General features: G+C 38.5%; 1 pseudogene; it reads left to right on the plus strand.

The window, feature by feature from the left end:
- Positions 1 to 400: 400 nt before the first annotated feature.
- On the plus strand, positions 401 to 23,632 carry LOC112635026 (annotated as a pseudogene).
- Positions 23,633 to 24,352: the final 720 nt, after the last annotated feature.

Raw genomic sequence — 24,352 nt, forward strand, 5'->3', positions numbered from 1 at the left:
CCTTAAGGTTAAGTCACCTCTCTGCTTCTCTCTTCTGAAGTCAAATTGCCTCTTTCTGACATCCAGCTGCTTTCTCTGAAGTCAACTTGCTTCTTCCCAACATAAGCCACTTCTCTCCTCTGCCAGCTAAGTCTGGAATCTTTACAGACATAGGATGAGGCGGGGAAGGCCATAGACAGTTTTGGAAAAGGCAACATTCAATTGGTAGAAAGACATTATTCAGAAAGAACCAATAGGAAGGAAAAGAGTAGGCACACAGGGATGGAAGTTCTCACTTTGGGCACTGGATTTCAGGCTTTTCAGCTGGAAGGTGGGATTTTGCCAGAGACCCGCCCCGTCTGCCTAGAATTTCTCTTCTTCCAACCTCTATCATTGGATCAGTGGGAGGGACTAACAAGGTATGAACCAGTGGTATGCCAAGGGTGGGACCGTGAGAGCAGCCTATCCTAAGGCCAGGCACTAAGCGGATGTATTGTCCATTGAGAATCTTGAAACAGTACTAAAACCTACTGAAAATTACTTTTATTTTTATTAGCATAGTGAGCCATTAATTCTAGATAATGGCAATGATAGCATACTCCTTCCTGAAAAATTATTTTGTTGGTTTAGTTTTAATAATTGTTGCAGATACTATTACATTTTATTTTATTTTATTTTATTTTATTTTATTTTATTTTATTTTATTATTTTTTATGAGACGGAGTCTTGCTCTGTTGCCCAGGCTGGAACGCAGTGGCATGATCTCGGCTCACTGCAATCTCTGCCTCCCAGGTTCAAGGGATTCTCCTGCCTCGGCCTCCCAAGTAGCCGGGATTAGAGACGCTCACCACCATGCCCCACTAATTTTTTGTATTTTTAGTAGAGACGGGGTTTTACCATGTTGGACAGACTGGTTTTGAACTCCTGACCTCAAGTGATCCACCTGCCTCGGCCTCCCAAAGTGCTAATATTACAGGCATGAGCCACTAGGCGTGAGGTTGAGAAGTGACTTAACCTCAGGGGAGAGCAACCTGCCCTTCCCATCCCCTTGCAGCTCCCCTCTCCACCGAGAGTTGTTTTCATCACTCACCCAGCCACATTTTTATTACTTTTTAAATAAACATTTTATTCTACATGGTAGCTAATTCAGAGAACTTTCAATTATATAGTTGCCTCCAACATACATAGATTCAGCTACCTGTGTTGGTTGCAAGATTACATTTGCAACATTTATGAATAAATTGAGCTCCCTTGGATCCTGTCTCCAATCTCCATAGCACTACCTATTCCTGAATTTATACAGTAGATTCTAAATTGGAAATCAGGCTGGGCACAGTGACTCATGCCTGTAATCCCAGCATTTTGGGAGGCTGAGGTAGGAGGATTGCTTGAGCCAAAGGGTCAAAGTTCAAATGGTTAGGCAGACAGAAAAGCCATTAAATAAGTCATTGTGCTTTTTAGTATATATTTGCTCTTTATTTTTTATTGGCAGTACTGTATAAAAGTTGAATAGAAGAACATTTTTAGTATGTTTCTTTTATGGTCATTATTATGATTCATTTTATTTTATGATTATTTCTAAGAATAGTTTTTTCATGTCAAAGAGGGAGTTGTTAAAAATTATCTGCAAGATGAAAAATTTCTGGAAATAGATGCTAGTTATGGTTGCCAACAATGTAAATGTATTTAATGACACTGAATTGCACACGTAAAAGAGGCTAAAATGACAAATTGTATGCCATGTATATTTTACCACAATTTAAAAAAAAAAAAACTTGCTTGGGCCACACTCCAGAGTATTCAATTGGTATCTCTGGGGGTGGGACCTAAGTATCTTTTATATTTGTTATTTGTAAGTTTGCTTTGAAAGTAGTAAAGAACAGAATAAGTACAGAGAAAATGGGATTTGTGATAGAGAGGGCAGATCTGAGAATTTTCTAAAAAAAGAAAAGTCCACAAAAACAGATCAAAATAATGAGAAAGGAGATGATAAAGATGGAGAAGAGTAAAAAAAAAAAAAAAATCCCATTTAATAAGTATAAGATTGCCTGAGAAGCAAATGAGAACAACGGGAACAGAAACAAAAATCAAAGATGTAATTGAGGAAAATGTTGCTGAGAGAAAAATAAAAAGAAAACAACCAATTTGAGCCTATAAATTAGAAAAGTTTCCTGTATTTCAGGTAAAGTCAGTAACAAGGGACGCATACCTTTATAGAGCCTAAAGAGAATGACAGTTTATTTTGCATTACCAATAAATTTTGTTTAAAAAATTGTTCTGTGGGTCAACTGTACTAGATATACCACCGGTATGTATACAAGGTAGCATAAATTCACTTGGAACAATTATGGAAACAATCTACCAGAAAGCCTTATGACATAGGTGACCACAGGTGGAACGCGGTGGCTCACCTCTGTAATCCCAGCACTTTGGGAGGCTGAGGTGGGCAAATGACCTGAGCCCAGGAGTTCGAGACCAGCCTGGGCAACCTGACAAAACAACGTATCTACAAAAAATACAAAAATTAGCTGGCCGTGGTGACACGCACTTGTAGTCTCAGCTACTTGGGAGGCTGAGGTGGGAGGATCACCTGAGCCTGGGGGAGATCAAGACTGCAGTGAGCCATGATTGCACCACTGCACTCCAGCCTGGGTGACAGAGTGAGACTGTGTCTAAAAAAAAAAAAAAAAAAGTGACCACATATCCTACTGCCTGCTCACTTTAGCATCTTCCTGGATTTTTCATTTTAAATAAAATATGATTATCATTTTAAATAAAATATTATAATGCAATAGATGCATTTTAATAATCTGAGATGATTTTGGTAAGCCTTCACTTTCTATTTCCAGCTTCTGTCATGGTCTCTTCTAGTAGTATGTGAGATGTAAGTGCATCAAACAGAGACTTCAGCTACACACATGTTAAATCTTAAATATGATCAGGTTATCACTCTTTCCCCAGCCCTTTCCAGACATAGAATAACTTATGCTCCATTTTGAAGATACCCATTCAGGGAATCTGTGAATATAAAAAAGTTCACTTGGACATGAGCGGTGAGGGTCAGCTGAATTTGGTCTCAGGTGGCAGTGAGTGAAGTTATTAATTAACACAGCTGTTCCTTCCAGCCACTTAGTTGATCAGCCAGTTGTGCCATGACCTGTGCCTGGCATGTGTTTTAGCTTGCAAGATGCAAATATCCACCAGTCTGCCAGTCCCTGGAGATGAGTGAGAAATATAGTAAATTGTTGGTTAGAAGTACATTAGTTAGAAGTACAGGAGATACATGCAGGGAATAAAGGCGGCACAGTCCTACTATAAAAGTGTATTGAGAAGTCTGGGAATTTTTTTTTGAATGAAGTTTTGCTTTTGTTGCCCAGGCTGAAGTGCAATGCTGCGATCTAGGCTCACTGCAACCTCCGCCTCCTGAGTTCAAGCGATTCTCCTGCCTCAGTCTCCTGAGTAGCTGAGACTTCAGGCATGCGTGACCACGCCAAGCTAATTTTGTATTTTTAGTAGAGACGGGGCTTCTCCATCTTGGTCAGGCTGGTCTTGAACTCCTGACCTCAGGTGATCTGCCCACCGCAGCCTCCCAAAGTGCTGGGATTACAGGCATGAGCCACCACGCCTGGCCGGGAATTTTTAGTACTGTATTTTATCATTCATCGCACAATTCACATATAAAATGACTTACTTATGCTATTGAGTGGTAATGCATTTTTATTTTATAATAAGCCTTTTTAGCAATAATGTACTTAAAAATAATGTAAGCTCATTATATTAGTCTGTTAAGGTTGCGATAACAAAGTACCCACAATTGTGGGTTGCTTAAAGCACTTAAATTCATTGTCTCACAGTTCTGAAGGCTGGAAGTCCAAAATCAAGGTGTCAGTGGGATTGGTTCCTTCTGAGGGCTATGAAAGAGAATCTGTTCCATGCCTCTACCCTAGCTTCTGGTGAATTGCTGGCAAACTTTGGCATTCCATGGCTTGCAAAAATATCACCCCAATTCTCTGTCATTATTTTCACATGGTATTTCCCTTGTATTCATGTCTGTGTCCCAATTTCTCCCTTTTTATAAGGACACCGCCACATTGGATTAGAGGCCACTCTACTCCAGTATTACCTCATCTTAACTAATTAAGCCTAAAATGACCCTATTCCCAAATAAGATCATATTCTGCAGTACTGGTGCTAGGACTTTAATATACACATTTGTGGGGGTGGGGTAGGGCACAATTCAACCCATAACATACATGTTTAATGAAAAAATGACTGTGTTTCCATTTCTTAAGAACATTAATGGTGGACATGTTATTTGAACAGCACGTTTGCCACTATTTACATCTACCATGGGGACCGTGGTAGTATCACCGACTGCTGAAAATCCGAAATAAACAAATCAGTTAAAGAAACATTGGCTTCTACTTTAAAAGTGAATACTTAATTTTAAAAGACTGTACCCAGAGACAAAAATTTAAAATACGAAGATGTAGAAAGCCTATTTACATATCACTTTGTGAAGCACACCTTTGAATTAGATCAATGTTTCAATTAATTTTGCCCGTTTTTATTGAAACTTCTTTTGTGCACTTATGAAAAGTGGAGCAATAGCTATTAAGGTGTTGGCTCCATTAGCAGAAGGAAAGGCTTTGCAAACAGTTAAATGGTGGCTGTTTTTTTTTTTTTTCTCCCAGTGTTATCAGATGCTTAAAATAGAATATCAGTTAATTTCAGTAATAGAGTTTCTTCATTTGATTCTTCATTTATAGAATCAAAACAAATCTTTTGGAAGGTCATTTTTCTGTCTAAAGTGAATTATCTAACATTATTGTAAAGGCTCATCTCTTTACAATTAAAGAGATGAGGTAGGGACCTCATCTCTACAAACAATTAAAAAATTAGCCAGGAATGGTGGTGTGCACCTATAGTCTCAGCTACTTGGGAGGCTGAAATGGGAGGATCACTTGAGCTAGGGAGGTTGAGGCTGCAGTGAGCCATGGTTACGCTACTGCACTCCAGCCTGGGCTGCAGAGCAAGGCCCGGTCTCAAAAATTAAACAAATAAACAAACAAACACCCCCCCCCCAAAAAAAAACGAATTAGTATTGAATGGTGGCACAGCTGCTGCAGCCTGTGGGGTAAAAGGAGTACGTGGAGCAGCTAGTAGGATGCCACCTCTTGCCCTGGCTGGCTCACCCCCTCTGCCACCCATTCTGGCCACAACTCTGGCATTGACCCCAATGGGCATAACTAGAAGAAGGAAGCACATTAAATATTGCTGTTAATAATTACTTATTGCCAGTAAAAAGAGTAACAGGTGAAGATTTTTGGGTTCTTTCTAGAATTTTAAATAGTTAACTAGCCTGGATGCAGTGGCTCATGCCTGTAATCTCAGAAATTTGGGAGGCCAAGGCAGGAGAATCACTTGAGCCCAGGGGTTCAAGGCTTCAGTGAACTATGATAGTGCCACTGCATAATCTTAATTCCTTTTTTTTTTTTTAAGAATCAGTTATATATTAAGAGTTTGGATGTTAGATACAACCTCATAAGTGATGTTGACACATACTATAGTGTAAAACTGCTTCAGAAATAACAATCTCATTTACTTAAACCTTATGTTTGATGATACTGGGCCTGAAGGAGGAGTGTTTTTTTGTTTTGTTTTGTTTTGTTTTGTTTTAAACAGAGTTTCACTCTGTTGCCCAGGCTGGAGTGTAGTGGTACAATCTTGGCTCACTGCAACCTCCACCTCCCAGGTTCAAGCAATTCTCCTGCCTTAGCCTCCCGAGTAGCTGGGATTACAGGCATGCGCCACCATCCCTGGCTAATTTTTATATTTTTAGTAGAGACAGGGTTTCACCATGCTGGCCAGGCTGGTATCAAACTCCTGACCTTAGGTGATCCACCTGCCTTGGCCTCACAAAGTGCTGGGATCACAGGCGTGAGCCACTGCATTCAGCCAAGGTGGAAAATTGATTGGCAAAGCAGTAAATAAGAACAGAACTCTGAAATACTTAAGAATGACTGGAAACAAGATTAAAAATAAGAGTGGAACATTTTTTGCTGCAATGCTGCAAATTAATTCATCCTTAGAGAAAGTAGGTCTGGGTTACCGTGATCTGGGAATGCAAAATCTGATAGCATTTGCTACAGTACTAACTAAAAACAAAGCCATTAAGGGAATAAACCTAAACTGACCTGTGCAGTATGGCAAACAGAAAGAGTCCACGGCCCACCTAGGCCATATGTTGAAAGAAAATAACTGCCTTGTTCAACTACACATGTGTAAGCATACTATAAAAAACTGTAGTATACAACATTTACATGTTATTCACTGTATCTGAACAGTAGCCTATGCTGCCTTGATATCAGCTGCAATCAAATAACTCAGGATGGAATTATGTATCTGGCTGATGTAAAAACAATATTACCCTAGATGGAGTAGATTTTTCTTTTAACAGAATAGAAATTGCAGGAGCAAAGTATCTCCATGAAATTCTTACTTCACACACTGGGAGTTTTAAAGCATTGTCAGTAGTCAGCAACAACGTAGAGGAGGACCTGCACTTTCACAATCAATGAAGACAAATCCCACATTTTCTAATATCTACATTTGGGGAAACAAATTTAGCCTGGGCAACATAGTGAGACCCCATCTCTACCAAAAAATTACAAAAATTAGCTGGCCATGGTGTTACGTGCCTGTAGTCCTAGCTACTTGGGTGGCTGAGTTGGTAGGATCACCTGAGCCCAGGGAGGTCAAGGTTGGAAGTGAGCTGTGATGGTGTCGCTGCACTCCAGACTGAGCAACGTGAGACCCTGTCTCAAAAACAAAACAGAACAAAAGGAAAACAAATTTGATGAGGCTACATGTGTATTATGTTCAGACATAATTCAAATAGGCCATCTAGAAACAGACAATAGGCCAGGTGCACTGGTTCATGCCTGTAATCCCAGCACTTTGGGAGGCCAAGACAGGCAGATCACTTGAGGCCAGGGGTTCGAGACCAGCCTGGCCAATATGGGGAAACTCTGTCTCTACTGAAAATACAAAAATTAGCTGATCATGGTGGCACACGCCTGTAGTCCCACCTACCTACTCGGGAGGCTTAGGCACAAGAATTGCTTGAACCCAGGAGGCGGAGGTTGCAGTGAGTCGAGATCACGCCAGTGCACTCCACCTGGGTGACAGAGCAAGACTCTTTCTCATATATAAATAAATAAACAAAAGCAGACAACACAAATGTGGAGTTATTTGTGGTGGATGGGTGCTCACAGAAGTCTCCAATGACCTTAAAAAACATTATTATTGAACACCAACTTATGGAGAAGTTTAGAGCCTCTCATCTAATGCAGATTTTGCTCTTGTTCCAGTAAGTCAACATGTATGAAAAAGAAGATATAAAATCTTTTTGTTGTTGTTGTTGTGGGGGATAGACTCTTGCTCTGTCGCCCAGGCTGGAGTGCAGTGGCGTGATCTCGGCTCACTGCAACCTCTGCCGCCCAGGTTTAAGCGATTCTCCTGCCTCGGTCTTTTGACTAGCTGGGATTACAGGCGTGCGCCACCATGCTCCGCTAACTAAAATCGTTTTTATACATTTGTCTTATTGCTTTCACAGAGATTTTTATAGTTTATTAAATTTTTCTTTCATAAATTAAAACAAGTTACTTTTATCAAATGTATAAAAGGTAATCACTATATTAAACTTTGTATAACTGTCCATTGTGGGAAAAAGAAAGCTTTCAGCCCTGAAACATAATTTTTGCAAAAATTACTCATCCAAACACAGATGCTGGTGAGTCACAGAATGATGGTAAAGACAATGATCCTAATGAATTAAGAAATCTGTGGAGCAAAATGTACTAAGAATTGGTTTTGGTGCACAAAATTATGAATTTTATGCAGACATGCAGTTCATAAAAAGAGCTAAAGATACAAATAAGCACATGAAAAGATGTTCAATATCATTAATCACTAGAGAAGTACAAATGAAAACCACAGTGAGATACCACTATACAATCTGTACTAGTCTGCTTGGCTATCATAACAGAATACCACAGAATGGACTGCAACAGGAATTTATTTTCTCACATTTCTGGAGGCTGGAAGTCCAAAATTAAGGTACCAGCATGTTGGTTTCTGGGGAGGCCTCTTTTCCTGGCTTACAGGTGGTGCCTTCTTGTTGTGGTCTCACATGGCCTTTCCCCTGTGCATGTGTATTCCTGGTGTTTCTTCCTCTTATAAAGATGCCAGTTCTGTTGGATTACAGCCCCACCCATGTGATGTCATTTAACCTAAATTACCTCCTGAAAAGCCCTATCTCTAAATACAGTCACATTGAGGGTTAAGATTTCAGCATATGAATTTTGGGGAGGACAAAATTGAGTTCATAAGAACACCTATTACAAAGACTAAAAAAAAAGTGAGATTATAAAATGTTGGCTAAAATACAGAGCAACTTGAACTCCCATACATTGCTAATGGAGATCCAAATAATACAACCATTTTGGAAAACAGTTTGGCAGTTTCTTATGAAACTAAATATACTGTTAACATATAACCCAGCAATGCCAGTCCCATGTGATTACCCAAAATAAATGAAAACTTATATTCATACAAAGACGTCTGCATGAATATTTACAGCACCTTTATTTATAGTAGCCCCAACTTGGAAATAACCCAAATGTCCTTTGGCTTGTGAATAAAAATAATAATAATTATATATATATATACACACACACACACACACACACACATATATATGGCATACTACTTAATAAAAAGAAACAAATTTGTTTGTCCATTCACCTATTGATAGACATTTGGGTTGGATTCAGGTTGGGGCTACTATAAATAAAGTTGCTATAAATACTCAGATTTAAATTATTATGTGGATATGTGTTTTCATTTCCTTTGGATAAATACCTAGGAGTGGAATTGCTGGGTTGAACTATATGTTTAACTTTAAAGAAATTGTTAAACTATTTTCCAAAATTCCCATACCATTTGCGTTCCCATCAGCAATCCATGAGTCCTGGTAGATTCACGTTCTCTCCAACATTTGATGTTAGCAGTCTTTTTAGTATTAGCCATTCTAATGGATGGGCAGTGGTTATCTTATTGTGATTTAAATTTGCATTTCTATGATGACTTAAGATAATGGACTTTTTTTGTTTTCTTTTTTTGCTATTCATATATTTTCTTTTGTAAAGTGTCTTTTCAAATCTTTTGCTCAGTTTTTTTTTAAAGGTGGAATCTTACTATACTGCCCAGGCTGGAGTGCAATAGTTATTCACAGGTGTGAGGATAGTGCACTAAAACCTCAAACTCCCAGCCTTAAGTGATCCCCAACCTCAGCCTCCTGAGCAGCTGGGACTACAGGCGTGTGCTACCATGCCTGGCTTTTTGCTCAGTTTTAAGAACTGGCTTCTTTGTCTTTGTGAATTGTTAGAGTTTTGGATGTAAGCTCTTTATCAGTATATACGTGTATGACAAATATTTTCTCTATGACTCACCTTTCATTTTCTTGATTGTATTTTTCAGAGCAAGAGTTCTCATTTCAATAAAGTCCTATGTATTCATTTACTTCTTTTATAGCCCATGCTTTTTATGTACCATCTAAAAAGTCTTTACCTATGCCAAGGTCACAGATTTTTATAACTTTTAACATTTACATGTAATTCTGTGACCCATTTCAAGTTAAGTTTTGTGAAATGAAAATTAAGGATTAAGCTTCATTTTTTTTCCCTCTTGTCTTAATCTGTTTTGTGCTGCTGTGAAGAAATACCTGAGACCAGGAAATTTATAAAGAAAAGAAGTTTATTTTGCTTATGGTTCTGCAGGCTGTACAAGAAACATGGCACCAACATCTGCATCTGGTGTGGACCCCAGGCTACTTCCATCCATGGTGGAAGGTGAGGGGGAGCTGGTGTTGCGGAAATCACACAGAAAGAGAGGAGGAAAGAGCAAGAGGGATGAGGTACCAGGCTCTCTTTAACAACCAGCTCGCTTAGGAACTAACAGAGTGAGAACTCACTTACCCCCAGGAAGGGCACTAATCCATTCAAGAGGGATCTGCCCCATGACTCAAACACTTCCCATTAGACCACCTCCAACCTTGGGATCAAATTTCAACGTAAGATTTGCTGGGGACAAACAACCCATATCCAAACTATAGCACTTCTGAATAACCAGTTCTTCCTGTACCATTTGCTGAAAAAGATTATTCCTTTCACATTGAAATACTTTGGCATCTTTGTCAAAAATCAATTGGCCGTGTATGTGTACAGTTCTATTTCTGCCTTTTATTCTGTTTACATCTATATTCCATATATAAAAATACATAATTTATATAAATATATGGAATATATATAGAATATATGTATATATATGCATGCCATATATGGAGTATATATAGAATATATGTGTATATTCTATATGTGTATATATATGCATATATGTATGTATGCGTGCCATATATGTATCTATTCTATACACATACATATTTATTGTATATATATTCCATATATTCATATAATGAAGGTCAAGACTTACTATAAAGCTACAAAAATTAAGGAAGTGTGCATGCCAGTACACACTTTCTTAATTTTTGTAGCTTTATAGTAAGTCTTGCAATCAGTAAGTGTAAGTCCTACAAATTTGTTCTTCTAGACCATAATATTTTTAATACAGAAAATATTCCCTCTACAGATTCTGAGGTACTTGGGAAATTCAGAGAAAATTCTGCTAAACGGAAGATATTATAAATTTTATTTCATTTGCATTGATATGTAAAATACTTTGGGCTCAAATATTTTCAGAAGTAAAGATTTTTAACCTCCATTCATATTATCTTTTGTGTATGTGTGTGTGTGTGTATGTGTGTGTGTGTGTGTGTGTGTGTGTGTGTAGAGATGGGGTCTCACTATGTTGCCCAGGCTGGTATGAGATTTCTGGCCTCAAGCAATTCTCTTGCCTTGGCCTTCCAAAGTGCTGGGGATTACAGGCATGAGCCACCATGCCTGGTCCATAGTATCTTTTTTTAAAAGAGATTTTTTTCAAGATAGACCTTCTTAATTTGTCTCTAGGGTTTGTAAGAATAATTAATCAAATGTAGCTGTGGTAAAACTATTAGATGTATCAATTTCATTCTTTTCATTATAAAATATATTCAAAGAATGAACCTATTATGATGGAATTCAATTTTTGTTAATTTTACATTCTCGTTAAATGTTCTACTTTTTCTTTGCTTTCATAGAGGTAATTTTAATGTCTTCCTGGTTGAAAGTTTAGTTTTAATAATCAGAATTTCCTAAAAACTTAAAAAGCTGAAGTCTTTTGATTCTCCAATGTTTTAATTAAATTTTGCAACTGATTTTGAACAAAATTAAACCCAAATATAGTGGACTAGTTTGCAAAAAGTTCAATACCATTATAAAACACTTAGATTGGTTCACAAAGTAATTATTAAAAGGCTCATTTAAAAAATCTTATTCATATTTGAGAACAAAGAGAAAGTATGTACTGTAATGCTAAAATTTTTGATTGCTGTATTCAACCTCAGCTTTATTTTTTTTTTATCTTGCTCTGTCACCCAGGCTGTAGTGCACTGGTGCGATCTCGGCTCACTGCAACCTCTGCCTCCCAGGTTCAAGCAAATCTCATTGCTCAGCCTCCCAAGTAGCTAGGAAAACAGGCATGTGTCACCATGCCTGGCTAATGTTTATATTTTTAGTAGAGATGGGATTTCACCATGCTGGCTAGACTGCTCTCGAACTCCTTGCCTCAGGTGATCCTCCTGCCTCGGCTGGAATTATAGACATGACTCACTGCAGCTGGCCCAATATCAACTTTATAACAAAAATTTTTTTGTTTTGTTTTGTTTTTCTTTTTTTGAGACAGAGTCTGACTCTATCGTCCAGGCTGGAGTGCAATGGCGCGATCTCGGCTCACTGCAACCTCCAACCTCCCAGATTCAAGCAATTCTCCTGTTTCAGCCTCCTGATAACAAAAGTTTTGTAGTCAGTTTTTCTGAATGGATAGATAGAGAGAGAGATGGATAGATGGATTGGTGGACAGATAAATATAGATATTTATCTTTTATAACTACAATAAAAAATAGAAATAGAGACGATGTCTCACTATGTTGCTCACATTGGTTTCAAACTTCTAAGCTAAAGTGATCCTTCTGCCATGGCCTCCCAAAGTGCCAGGATTACAGGCATGAACCACCACACCCAGACATTAACTACAATTTTTTGATAACTACATATTTCTATTGGTAGAATATAGCAACTTGTTTGTACACAATTATTAATTATGTATGTATTGCAACCAATTTCAAGTACGTTTATACCTCATAAGTTTTCTTAATTTAGTAACCACCATTTTTTCCTTAGTGCTATGCTTCTTTTAGACAGACACACACACATACATATACATATATTATTAAAGTCAGGTTTATTGAAGTAAAATTTACACCCAGTAAAAATCATCCTTTTTAGGTATATGGTTATATGAGACTTTATAAATGTGTGTAGTTATGTAATGCCCATCACTTTGAAGATTTGGAATATTTTCACCACTGGTAAAGAACTTGAATCAGAATATGTGTAGCTGTTTTATTCGTAGCAGCTAGAAACTGGATCCAACCCACATGTCCATTAATAGGTAAATGGATAAACAAACTGTAGTGTGACATAGTCATTCAAAGTAACACTATTCAGAAATAAAAAGGAATTATGGATACACGTCTCAACATGGATGAATCACAAAAAAATTTTGCTGAACAAAAGACCAGACACAAAAGAGTACATATTATATGATTATACATTGTCTAGATAAGGTGCAGTTGATGAAGTCAACAACTCTAAATTAAATAATTAAATGCAGCCCTCAAAAAGATTACAGAAAAATGTTATGAAAAATATACTAAAACACCGTGTTAGAAAAAAACACATTCTTCGCAAAAGCACCAGTCACACTATATAAGAGACAGAGGGCTGAGCACAGTGGCTCACACCTGTAATCTCAGCACTTTGGGAGGCCGAGGTAGGTAATCACTTGAGGTCAGGAGTTCCAGACCAGCCTGGCCAACATAGTGAAACTCCATCTCTACTAAAAATGCCTACAGTCTCAGCTACGATCTTGTATTTAATAATAAAGGCATGTTAATTGCATAAGTGCAAAAGGGCTATACCAGGTCAGGCCCAATGGCTCACACCTGTAATCTCAGCACTTTGGGAGGCCGAAGCGAGAGGATCACCTGAGGTCAGGAGTTTGAGACCAGCCTGACCAACATGGCAAAACCCCATCTCTACTAAAAAACACAAAAATTAGCTGGGTGTGGTGGCAGGTGCCTGTAATCCCAGCTACTCAGAAGGCTGCGGCTGTGAGGCTAGAGAATTGCTTGAACTCTGGAGGCAGAAGTTGCAATGAGCCGAGTTTGTGCCACTGCACTCCAACCAGGGCAACTGAGCGAGACTCCATAAAAAAAAAAAAAAAAAGGAGGGGAGGGCTATACCATTGATCCTTGAAAAATGGGAGTTGGTGCATTAACCCCACTTGCAGTTGAAAATCCATGTATAACTCCCCTAAAACTTAACTACTAATAGCCTACTGTTGGCAGAAGCCTTACTGATAACATAAACAGTTAATTAACACATTTTTTACATGTTATATGTATTATACACTGTATTCTTACAATAAAGTAAGATAGAGAGAAAAACAAAGAAAGTCATAGGAAAGAGAAAATATGTTTACTGTGCATAATATGAAGTAGAAGTCGATCATCATTAAGGTCTTCAGCTTGGTTGTGTTCACATTGGGTAAGGAGTAGGTGGAAGAGGAGGAGTTGGTCTTGCTGTCTCAGAGGTGGCAGAAGTGGAAGAAAATCCACATATAAGTGGACCCGGGAAGTTTAAGCCTATGTTGTTCAATCGTATAATGTAAAAACACATAATTTGTAGCAATAGACACTTTTATTCCTGAGATAGTTTTCACATCTGTCATAATTTGCTGATAGGAATGAAATTTTCTAATTTTAAATATTTTTCTAATCTTGCTTACATTCCACTTACACATAATTGTTACCACAGAGTTATGTCTTACTGTTCCATTGCATTTGTCCAGAATAAAATTTCAAATTAATTTCCCCCATAGCTCCATGTGAAACAGAGTAATAGCACTGAATCAACACACAAATAATAGCACTTAAGATGAAGAAGGCAAAGATAAATTCTACTTGTCACCTGGTATGGATTAAGAAATAAGATTTATCTAAGAAATAAAAAATTAAGGGTCAGGCTGGGCATGGTGGTTCACGCCTGTAATCCCAGTACTTTGGGAGGCCAAGGCAGGCATATCACTTGAGGTCAGGAGTTCGAGACCAGCCTGGCCAACATGGTAAAACCCCATCTCTACTAAAAATACAATAAAATTAGCTGGGTATGGTGGTGCACACCTGTAGTGGCAGTTACTTGGGAGGCTGAGGCAGGAGAATCACTTGAGCCTGGGAGGTGGAGGTTGCAGTGAGCCAAGATCACACCACTGTACTCCAGGCTGGACAACAGATCAAGACTGTCTTTAAAAAAAAAAAAAAAAAAAAAGAAGGATCAGCAAAAAGAGACATATATAAACTTTAGGCCCCACAAAATCCTAGATCTACTCCTTCCTGGAGATCTCGGGGCCCATGGGAAATTGTAACCTTCCTGCTAGGGAATAAGAAATCACCAGCCTGTGGATAGCTAAGTTCATTGCATCCCCATCCACTGGGAGAGGGAGCTGTTAATTGTCTGAGAAGCCTACAGTGAGTTCTCTGGGTCACCTTTGGACAATTCTTGAAGTGCAATACTGAAAATGAAAAAATAAAACCCTCTCTCTTTAGCAGTGTATTACTTAAAATGCTTAAACACTCAAATAAAATTTTAGAATTGTAAATTTTAGCTATTAAATTAAATAAAAAAATAAGTCCAAAGAACACACACACACACACACACACACACACACACGATATTCCTTCATTGTATTCCTTTTCAATGAAAGCTGTTGTCAAAGGCATTTGAACCAGAACGATTCCGTCTTGAATAAGGGCTGGGTAACATGAGGCTGAGACCTACTGGGCAGCATTCCCAAGTCAGGCATTCTTAGGTACAGTTAAGGAAACAAGTTAATAATGTTTACCAAACAGACTCAGGACTTAACAGACATAGAAAATAACAAACCTGGGAAATGTCCTGAGGTCCCATATCTCAAGAACAAAAGCATTCTTAGTTTAAGAATAAATTTCACTTTAAAGATAATACAGGCCAGGCGATGGCTCACACCTATAATACCAGCACTTTGGAAGTCTGAGGAGGGTGGATCACTCGAGCTCAGGAGTTAGAAAGCAGCCTGGGCAACATGACAAAACCCTGTCTTTACCAAAAACACAAACATTAGCCTGGCATGGTGGCTCACACCTGTGGTCCCAGCTGCTTGTGAGGCTCAGGTGGGAGGATCACTAGAGCCCAGGAGGTGGAGGCTGCAGTGAACCAAGATGGATCCCCACAATGCTGTCTGGGCAACAGAGCAAGGCCCTGACTCAAAAAAAAGAAAAAGAAAAAGAAAAAGAAAAGATAATATATATTACTGCAGAAGAGAGTAGTTACACAAAGAATAATAATCCTTTGTTACACGCCCTTGTAGGACAGCACATCTCCCCATTGGTGTGCTCCCCATTGTTTTCTTTATTATATTATATTTAAACAAGCCTCTACCTAAGATGGATGTGTTCCTCCTCTTGCTTTATCTGCTCTTGAATGCCCTGCTCTATGTAGTAACCATTCTTACTATTCTTTTACTTCTTAATAAACTCGCTTTCACTTTGCTCTGTGAACTTGCCCCAAACTCGCTTGTGTGAGATCCAAGAACCCTCTCTTGGGATCTGGATCGAGATCCCTTTTCGGTAACACTATTACTTTACACTGATGAACTTGATTCATTTTTGTCAAGGACAATATTTTGATGTTCTTGAGAATGACTCAGGAAAATATTACTTGAAGTTATTAAATTCATATTTGATTTATTAATGTTACAAATTCAAAAACCTATTTCTTAAGCTTTTAAGTTATGAATCAAATTATTAATTTATAAATCTGACAAATTTTTTTTTTTTTTTTTTTTTTTTTTTTTTTTTTTTTTTTTTTTTTTTGAGACGGAGTCTCGCTCTGCCGCCCAGGCTGGAGTGCAGTGGCCGGATCTCAGCTCACTGCAAGCTCCGCCTCCCGGGTTCACGCCATTCTCCTGCCTCAGCCTCCCGAGTAGCTGGGACTGCAGGCGCCCGCCACCGCGCCCGGCTAGTTTTTTGTATTTTTTAGTAGAGACGGGGTTTCACCGTGTTAGCCAGGATGGTCTCGATCTCCTGACCTCGTGATCCGCCCGTCTCGGCCTCCCAAAGTGCTGGGATTACAGGCTTGAGCCACCGCGCCCGGCCAAATCTGACAAATTTTAACAGTTACTTTTATGAGGCCTTTGATTTATATTGGGTTTCATTTACAATTTTAGTTAAATGTTTAAATTGTCCATTTGACAAAATTTCCCAAGAATGTATATGACTTGTAAATCTGGCAAATTAAATATGTATACATATTAATATTGAATCTCAACTTATTTTAGGGGTTAAAATGCCATTTATATAACTAATAACGTTACATTATACCTTTCAACTTGAAATTGCAAGCCTGAATAAATGAGACATTTTGTATTGGAATCATAAAAGTAATCTGTAAGATACTAAATATACCAAACTTCTTAAAACATAAAACAGTAAAATATATCAACAACAAACAACTTATTCTCAAACCTACTGCAAAAATATTAATACTATGACTTTTGTCTGCTTCATCATCTTACTATTTCTTTTTTTTTTTGAGATGAAGTCTTGCTCTGTCGCCGGGCTAGAGTGCAGTGGCGTGATCTCAGCTTACTGCAACCTCTGCCTCCCAGGTTCAAACAATTCTCCTGCCTAAGGCTCCCAAGTAGCTGGGACTATAGGTGCGCGCCACCACGCAAAGCTAATTTTTGTATTTTTAGTAGAAACGAGGTTTCACCATGTTGGCCAGGATGGTCTCGATCTCTTGACCTCGTGATCCGCCCACCTTGGCCTCCCAAAGTGCTGGGATTACAGGCGTGAGCCACCGCCCCCAGCCCTTACTATGTATTTCTTATTAGAATTATGCTGTATTTTGTCATGGAAGGACTATAATTTCTGTGTATATTAATATTAAAATGGTATTCTAGTGAATATATTTGTCAGAATTTCGTCTATGATTTACATTTATTATAAGATACCACTTACAATACACTGACATCAAGGCTATTGGAAATTGGTGGAGGGAGGTAGACCCCACCTACATTTAATTGTTAGAAGCTACCAATATTTACAAAAATATTCTGAAAATTGCTAACTGGTGAAATTAAGTTTTCTTGCAACACTAACATTGTCCCTTAGCTCCTATCACAGTGTCTGGCACAGCATAGATTTTCAATAAATAGCTGTTGGATAAATCAGTGCTTAAATCAGTCTCTACAGATTACAAGCTTGGTAATTTTTCTGCTACTACATACTCTGGGTTCCCCTTTTCTAGTTTCCAATAATTGCCTCATTGCCTCTCCAGCCTCCTCTAATGCTCTTTTTGCTGTTTCTCCAGTCTTTATTGACAGCCTCCTCACTGCTTTTCCAGCCTCCTCCAACAGTCTCCTGGCATCCTTCCATTCTCTGTCCACCACCTAGTCCAAAAGCCATTGCTGTGTATTTTTAAGTTTTTGTTATGACTGAACTCCACACCCAGTAGCAATTTCTGCCTAAGTTTTCTGCTGCAGAAGATCAGACTCTCCCAAAAAGCAGAGATTAAACAACAACTAAAGGTTGAGATTCATAGAAGGTAATCAAATCACACAATGGCTATTATTCATCATTCTTTTGATTCCAAATGTATTTCATTTTACGCATTAAAAGTTATTCTGGGAGTCCATACACTTAACTAGAAGACCAATGGAGTCCACAGCACAAAAATAACTAAGAATTCTTTTTTTTTTTTGAGACAGAGTTTCACTCTTATTGCCCAAGCTGGAGTGCAATGGCGCGATCTCGGCTCACCGCAACCTCCGCCTCCCAGGTTCAAGCAGTTCTCCTGCCTCAGCCTCCTGAGTAGCTAGGATTATAGGCATGCACCACCACGCCTGGCTAATTTTGTATTTTTAGTAGAGATCATGTTGAGGCTGGTCTCGAACTCCTGACCTCAGGTGATCCGCCCGCCTTGGTCTCCCAAAATGCTGGCATTACAGGCGTGAGCCACCACACCCAGCCAAAAATGACTAAGAATTCTTGACTTAGGCAATGGTGAAGAGACAGGATGGAAAAAATCAGGGCCAATTAATGACCACGTAGAGCAGAACCAGCCAGGAAACTTGGTCCAGTAGCCTCAGGATTACATATGAGAAAACTAAATACTTACATTTTAAGTCATTATTTGTTGGAGTATCTTTTCTACAACAGTTTACCTTAAGAAATATACAGGAACCCTCATCAACATAGCAATACCCTGTCTCTCCCAAAAATTGAAAATTAGCTGGGTGTGGTAGCATGCATCTGTAGTCCTAGCTAATCAGGAGGCTGAGGCAGGAGGATTGCTTGAGCCCAGAGGTTTGAGGCTGCAGTGAGCTATGATCCCACCACTGTACTCCAGCCTGGGTGACAGAGAGAGATCCTGTCTCTAAAAAATTCTCCTGGGCTCAACTGATCCACCAACCTTAGCCTCATGAGTAGCTGGGACTACAGATGTGAACCACCACACCTGGCTGATTTTTATATTTCTCATAGAGGCAGGGTTTCACCATGTTGCCCAGGCTGGTCTCGAACTCCTGGCCTCAAGTGATTCACCCACCTCAGCCTCCCAAAATGTGGGGATTACAGGCATAAGCCATTGTACCTGGCCTAAAAAAAATTCTTTAATTAAAAGAAAAAAAGGAGTTTGCTCTCCATTCTTAGATCATCTCAGCATGCTTATTAGGCATCCATATACCTGAAGATACCTACAGTACTGGTAGAAGTTCAGAACCTCTTTATCTGGATGTTTATTTTTTTCCTTTAAAGCAAAGGAAAAAAGAGAAGAAAATGTATGATGAGATCTACTATTTGAACAGATAATGAATAGGATATTCTAGAATTAAAGAATGTCATAAATCTTGAAAATCATAGTGTACACCAAAGTTTAAAATAAAATAATCTGCACTTAGACCCATCATAGTGAAAGGAAAAATAGATTATCTTAAAAGTAAACAGGCGCAGTTGCTCACACTTGTAATCTCAGCACTTTGTGAGGCCAAGGTGGATGGATCACCTGAGGTCAGGAGTTCAAGACCAGCCTGACCAAAATGGTGACACCCTGTCTCTACTGAAAATACAAAAAACATTAGCCAGGCATGGTGGTGGGTGCCTGTAATCCCAGCTACTTGGGAGGCTGAGGCAGGAGAATCCCTTGACCCTGGGAGACGAAAGTTGCAATGAGCCGAGGTTGCACCATTGCACTCCAGTCTGGGCAACAAGAGCGAAACTCCATCTAAAAAAAAAAAAAGTTAAAAAGATATCCAATGTAGCTGAAAACATTTTCTCTAAATATTGATATAAACTTTAAGATAATCTTTTCCTTAAACTTCTACAATTGTTTATTTCTCATGCCATTTAATCACATAGATACCAAAATTGCAAATGTATCATTTCTCTCTCTCTCTCTCTCTCTCTCACACACACACACACACACACACACACACACACACACGCATGCATTTTTTTAACTATAGAGACAGGGTTCCCAGGCTGGTCTCAAATCCCTGGCCTCAAGCAATTCTCCTGCCTCGGTCCCCCAAAGTGTTGGGACTATAGGTGTGAGCCTCAAAGCCTGGCCTTATTTTAGACTTAATAGTAAACCTATGTCCTATGTATTTCTTTTTCTTTTTTCTTTTTTTTGGCTGGGATTGTTGGGGCGCGGGGAGAGAGTCTTTGTCACCCAGACTGGAGTGCAGTGGCATGATCATGGTTCACTGCAGCCTCTTACTTCTGAGCTCAAGCAGTCCTCCTGCCTTAGCCTCCTGAGTGGCTAAAACTGCAGGCACACACCATCACACACAGCTAATTTTTAAATTTGTTGTAGAGATGGGATCTCACTTTGTTGGCCAGGCTTTCCATATATTTCTTAAGGCAAACTAATGTAGAAAAGATGTATTTTTCTTCAATCACACATATTAATAGAACATTTACAAAAAAAAGAGAGCAAAGCCAAAGAAAATAGAAAGAAAAATAATGATAGAAAATAATGAAAGATGATCAAAGGAGACAATAAAAAATTAAGAAACGCATTTAATTTTTAATGACATTTTAATCATTAATAAAAAAGCAGTTTGGAGATTGCTATTTTTAATATAGCCATTGTGTAACATTTGTAAATATGCAAAATAGTACTACACAGTGTTAGTATATACATATATGGTTAAAAAAACACACAAACATGAATGGGAAAATTGTACATATCAGCTTTAGGCTGGAGAAAGAGGAAGGAAAACGATTTAGGAAGGCTCAAATTCTTTTTGTTTTTTTTAGAGAGAGAGAGTCTCACTCTGTCACCCAGGCTGGAGTTCAGTGGCAATATCTCAGTTCCCTGCAGCCTCTTCCTCCTGGGTTCAAGCCATTCTTGTGCCTCAGCCTCCTGAGTAGTTGGGATTACATGTGTGTGCCACCATGCCTGACTAATTTTTATATTAGTATTAATAAATTAGTTTTATTTATTAATACTAATTTTAATCTTTCGGTAGAGATGGGGTTTCACCATGTTGGCCAGGCTGGTCTCAAATTCCTGACTTAAGTGATCTATCTGCCTGTCTCAGTTTCCCAGAATGTTGGGATTACAGGCATGAGCCACCATGCCTGGCAGAAGGCTCAAGTTCTATAATGTTTTATTTCTTAGGAAAAATGGCTGCATGATAGTGTTGGTTAATTATGTGTACATGGTTCGTTGTTATATTATTCTTGATACTCCTCTACTTGTTCTCGTTATTTCATTTTTTAAAAGTTTAAGACGTTTATCTCATGTGACTAAAGGAAAATGTTTGATTTAGAGAGGGTAATAGTGGCTCCTACAGAGACCATAAAGCCACAGTTAATTATACACTAGTTCTAATATTGACATTTGATTTTAGTTACCTCTTTAGCTTCATTCATAACCATACCAAAAGGGTGTGTCTTCAGAGTTTGTATCCTTGGGAACTGCATGGTTGCTAGGTTAGCCAATAACAGTCCTAAGATTCACATGCTGTTGTCCATGACTGTTACTAAGCTAAACAGAGCCAAAGAGAGGTAGAAGAACTCGTATGTTCTGAGAAAATTAGTAGCATTTCAATCTAATGCTCAACTTACATATGGAACACCACATTAATCCCTTGGAAGAGTTCAGAAAGATCCAGAATGATGTCACTGCTTTCAAATAAATTCCAACTCAAATTTTAGTTTATATACTTCAAATATAACCATAGGGGAGAGTATGAAAATGAGTGGTAAATATAACAGGAATTCAGAAGCAGAAAAACGTTTCTGTGGAGTGAGATGGCTGGTGAGATTTCAAGAGGAAAATAGAACTTGAGGTGGGAAATCAAGGGTGAGAACTATTCAGATAAGAAGGTGGCCGTGCACAGTGACTCATGCCTGTAATCTCAGCACTTTGGGAGGCTGAGGCGGGCAGATCACCAGGTCAAGAGATCAAGACTATCGTGTCCAACATGGTGAAACCCCACCTCTACTAAAAATACAAAAATTAGCTGGGAGTGGTGGCATGCACCTGTAGTCCCGGCTACTCAAGAGACTGAAACAGAAGAATCGCTTGAACCCGGGAGGCCCAGGTTGCAGTGGGCTAAGATCGCCTTACTGCACTCCAGCCTGGTGACACAGTGAGATTCCGTCTCAAAAAAATAAAATAAAATAAAAATAAAAAATAAAATAAAAAAAAACGGTAAGGGTAAAACAAAGTCAGGATTTAGGATGAGGAAGTCTGGCCATGGAACAGACAGTATAGGATTTGAATGCCTCTTGCTTTATTCACTTCTACTAACTCCAAATTATTATTTTTAAGTGCAAACAACACTATTTTACACATAGGTAATTTTCCTAAGATGTAGAGGTATGGCATACAGAGAATAATTTAGAGCTAAATTTCCATGAAATGAAAGGTAAAGGAGGGGAAAATCCAATGTGAGGTGAAAATTGTGCTTTGTTCTGGGGAAGGATAACATTTTTTTTCTCTTATAGAGACAGGGTCTGCCTTTGTTGTACAGGCTGGTCTTGAACTCCTGGGCTCAAGCAGTCTACCCTCCTCAGCCTCCCAAAGTACTAGTTTTACAGGCATGAGCCACCATGCCCAACCTCAACTAACTCTTTATGTGGAAAATAGTACAAATATATTTATTATTTAACTCTTTATGTGGAAAAAAGTATAAATATATTTATTATTCTACTTGCTTCTGTATTTTATTATTTGAGTGCCAAGGGTTGGGGTTACCAGTTCAAATAACACCTTTCTCTATATTAATCTTAGGAGACATGCTGCCTATCCCTACCACTGGCCCTTGGATGAATAAAGCCTACCTTCTCTAGCTCAGCAGTATTCTCTAATTTCACACCTCAGAGAAAGAGGGAGCAGTATATTCCCAGAGAAAATATTTAGGATTTTTTTCCCCTCCCAGAAGGCCCTGGGTTCCTTATGCAAATGTGCCAGTAGTCAGTCTCACATTCCCAGAATCACAGTGAGTGACTGATTCAATGGAGTCATAGAAGATATTTGCTATATCATCACTACAGGGCAAAGAACCCTGCTTGTCTTGCATTTGCATAAAAAATAGGGCCACTCTAGTGACTCTTCAACAAATGAATAATAGGCCGGATGCAGTGACTCATGCCTGTAATCCCAACACTTTGGAAGGCCAAGGTGGAAGGATTGCTGGAACTCGGGAGTTTGAAACCAGCCTGGGCAACATAGTGAGGCCCTGTCTCTACAAAAAAATTAAAAACTTTGTCGGTGTGGTGGTGCACGCCTGTGGTCTCAGCTACTCAGGAGGCTGAGGTGGGATTATCACTCGAACCCAGGAAATCGTGGCTGCAGTGGGCTATGATTGTGCCACTGCAGTCCAGCTTGGGCAATAGATTGAGACACTGCCAAAAAAAAAAAAAAAAAGGAAAATAATAATAAGCTTCTTTTAATCAATATTTTAAAATGTCTTACCCTGCTGTTTATATATATCCATGATACTGCCTTGGCACATAATAGACGAATCAAAACATGTTAATTCTTTTCCCTTCTCTCTTTAGTTACCACCATTCCTGGTATTGGTCCCAGTTCTTCTAAGAATATTTTTGATCCAAAAGCCATTTTATCTTGAATCCTACATCGCGTATTTTCCATTTTTCCATTCGAATAAACCAACAAGAGAACAATCGAGTGAAGAGAAAGGGTGTTTAAACCTAAATCCAAGACTAAGGTACAAGACCAAGAAAAGTGGGACAGAAGATGGAAAAGAGCAAGTGAAGAATCTTGGAAACAATTCAAAGGCACGTTGGATTCTTTGTTTGTAATAAGAAGTGCAAGTTGGTGTTACTTCTTAATGTCTAACGTTAAAATTTCTTGAATCTGATCTTTATCATATGCATAGTTTTTTCATCCTTGGATAGGTAGACTTTATTTTATATGTCAGGAACTCATCTGTATTTTTTCATCTATATTTATTCTACATAAATCAATAAATCAAGATGTAATATAAAAACAACTTTGTTGACAGAAAACTTTAGTTTTAGAAACTTTATTTTTTAAAACAGCTCAAAATTGCCTTCATCATATTACTGATTTAAATATTATGGAGAATGTTAAGCACTCACAAAAGTGTTATAGAAAGACTAGCATAATGAACCCTCATACATGCACCACCCAGATTTTGTCATATGGGCTGGAATTTTGTCATATGGGCTTTAGCTACCCTTATTTTCTTTCTTTTTGTTGCTAAAGTATTTTAAAGTCCCTCCAGGACCTCATGGGACTTTATCCTACATACTTGTAATTCTACTGATTTTTAATTAAATTATTGATTAAGTAGTTAACAGAAAACAGGATATTACAGGAAGCATCTAGTGGGGTGCAAGGTCTAGCAATTAATCTTTTCTCATTTAATCAAAGACAGCAGCAGGCCTCTAGTAAAATCAATTATGTTTAGAAATTGAAATTTTTAAAAATTCAAAAACAAGGAAGCGTTTTAAGTATTCTTACAGCCCTCACTTCTGTCTTCCTTCCTCTTGACATAT

The sequence above is a fragment of the Theropithecus gelada genome, chromosome 11 (assembly GCF_003255815.1).
Source record: "Theropithecus gelada isolate Dixy chromosome 11, Tgel_1.0, whole genome shotgun sequence".
Taxonomy (NCBI): Eukaryota; Metazoa; Chordata; class Mammalia; order Primates; family Cercopithecidae; genus Theropithecus; species Theropithecus gelada.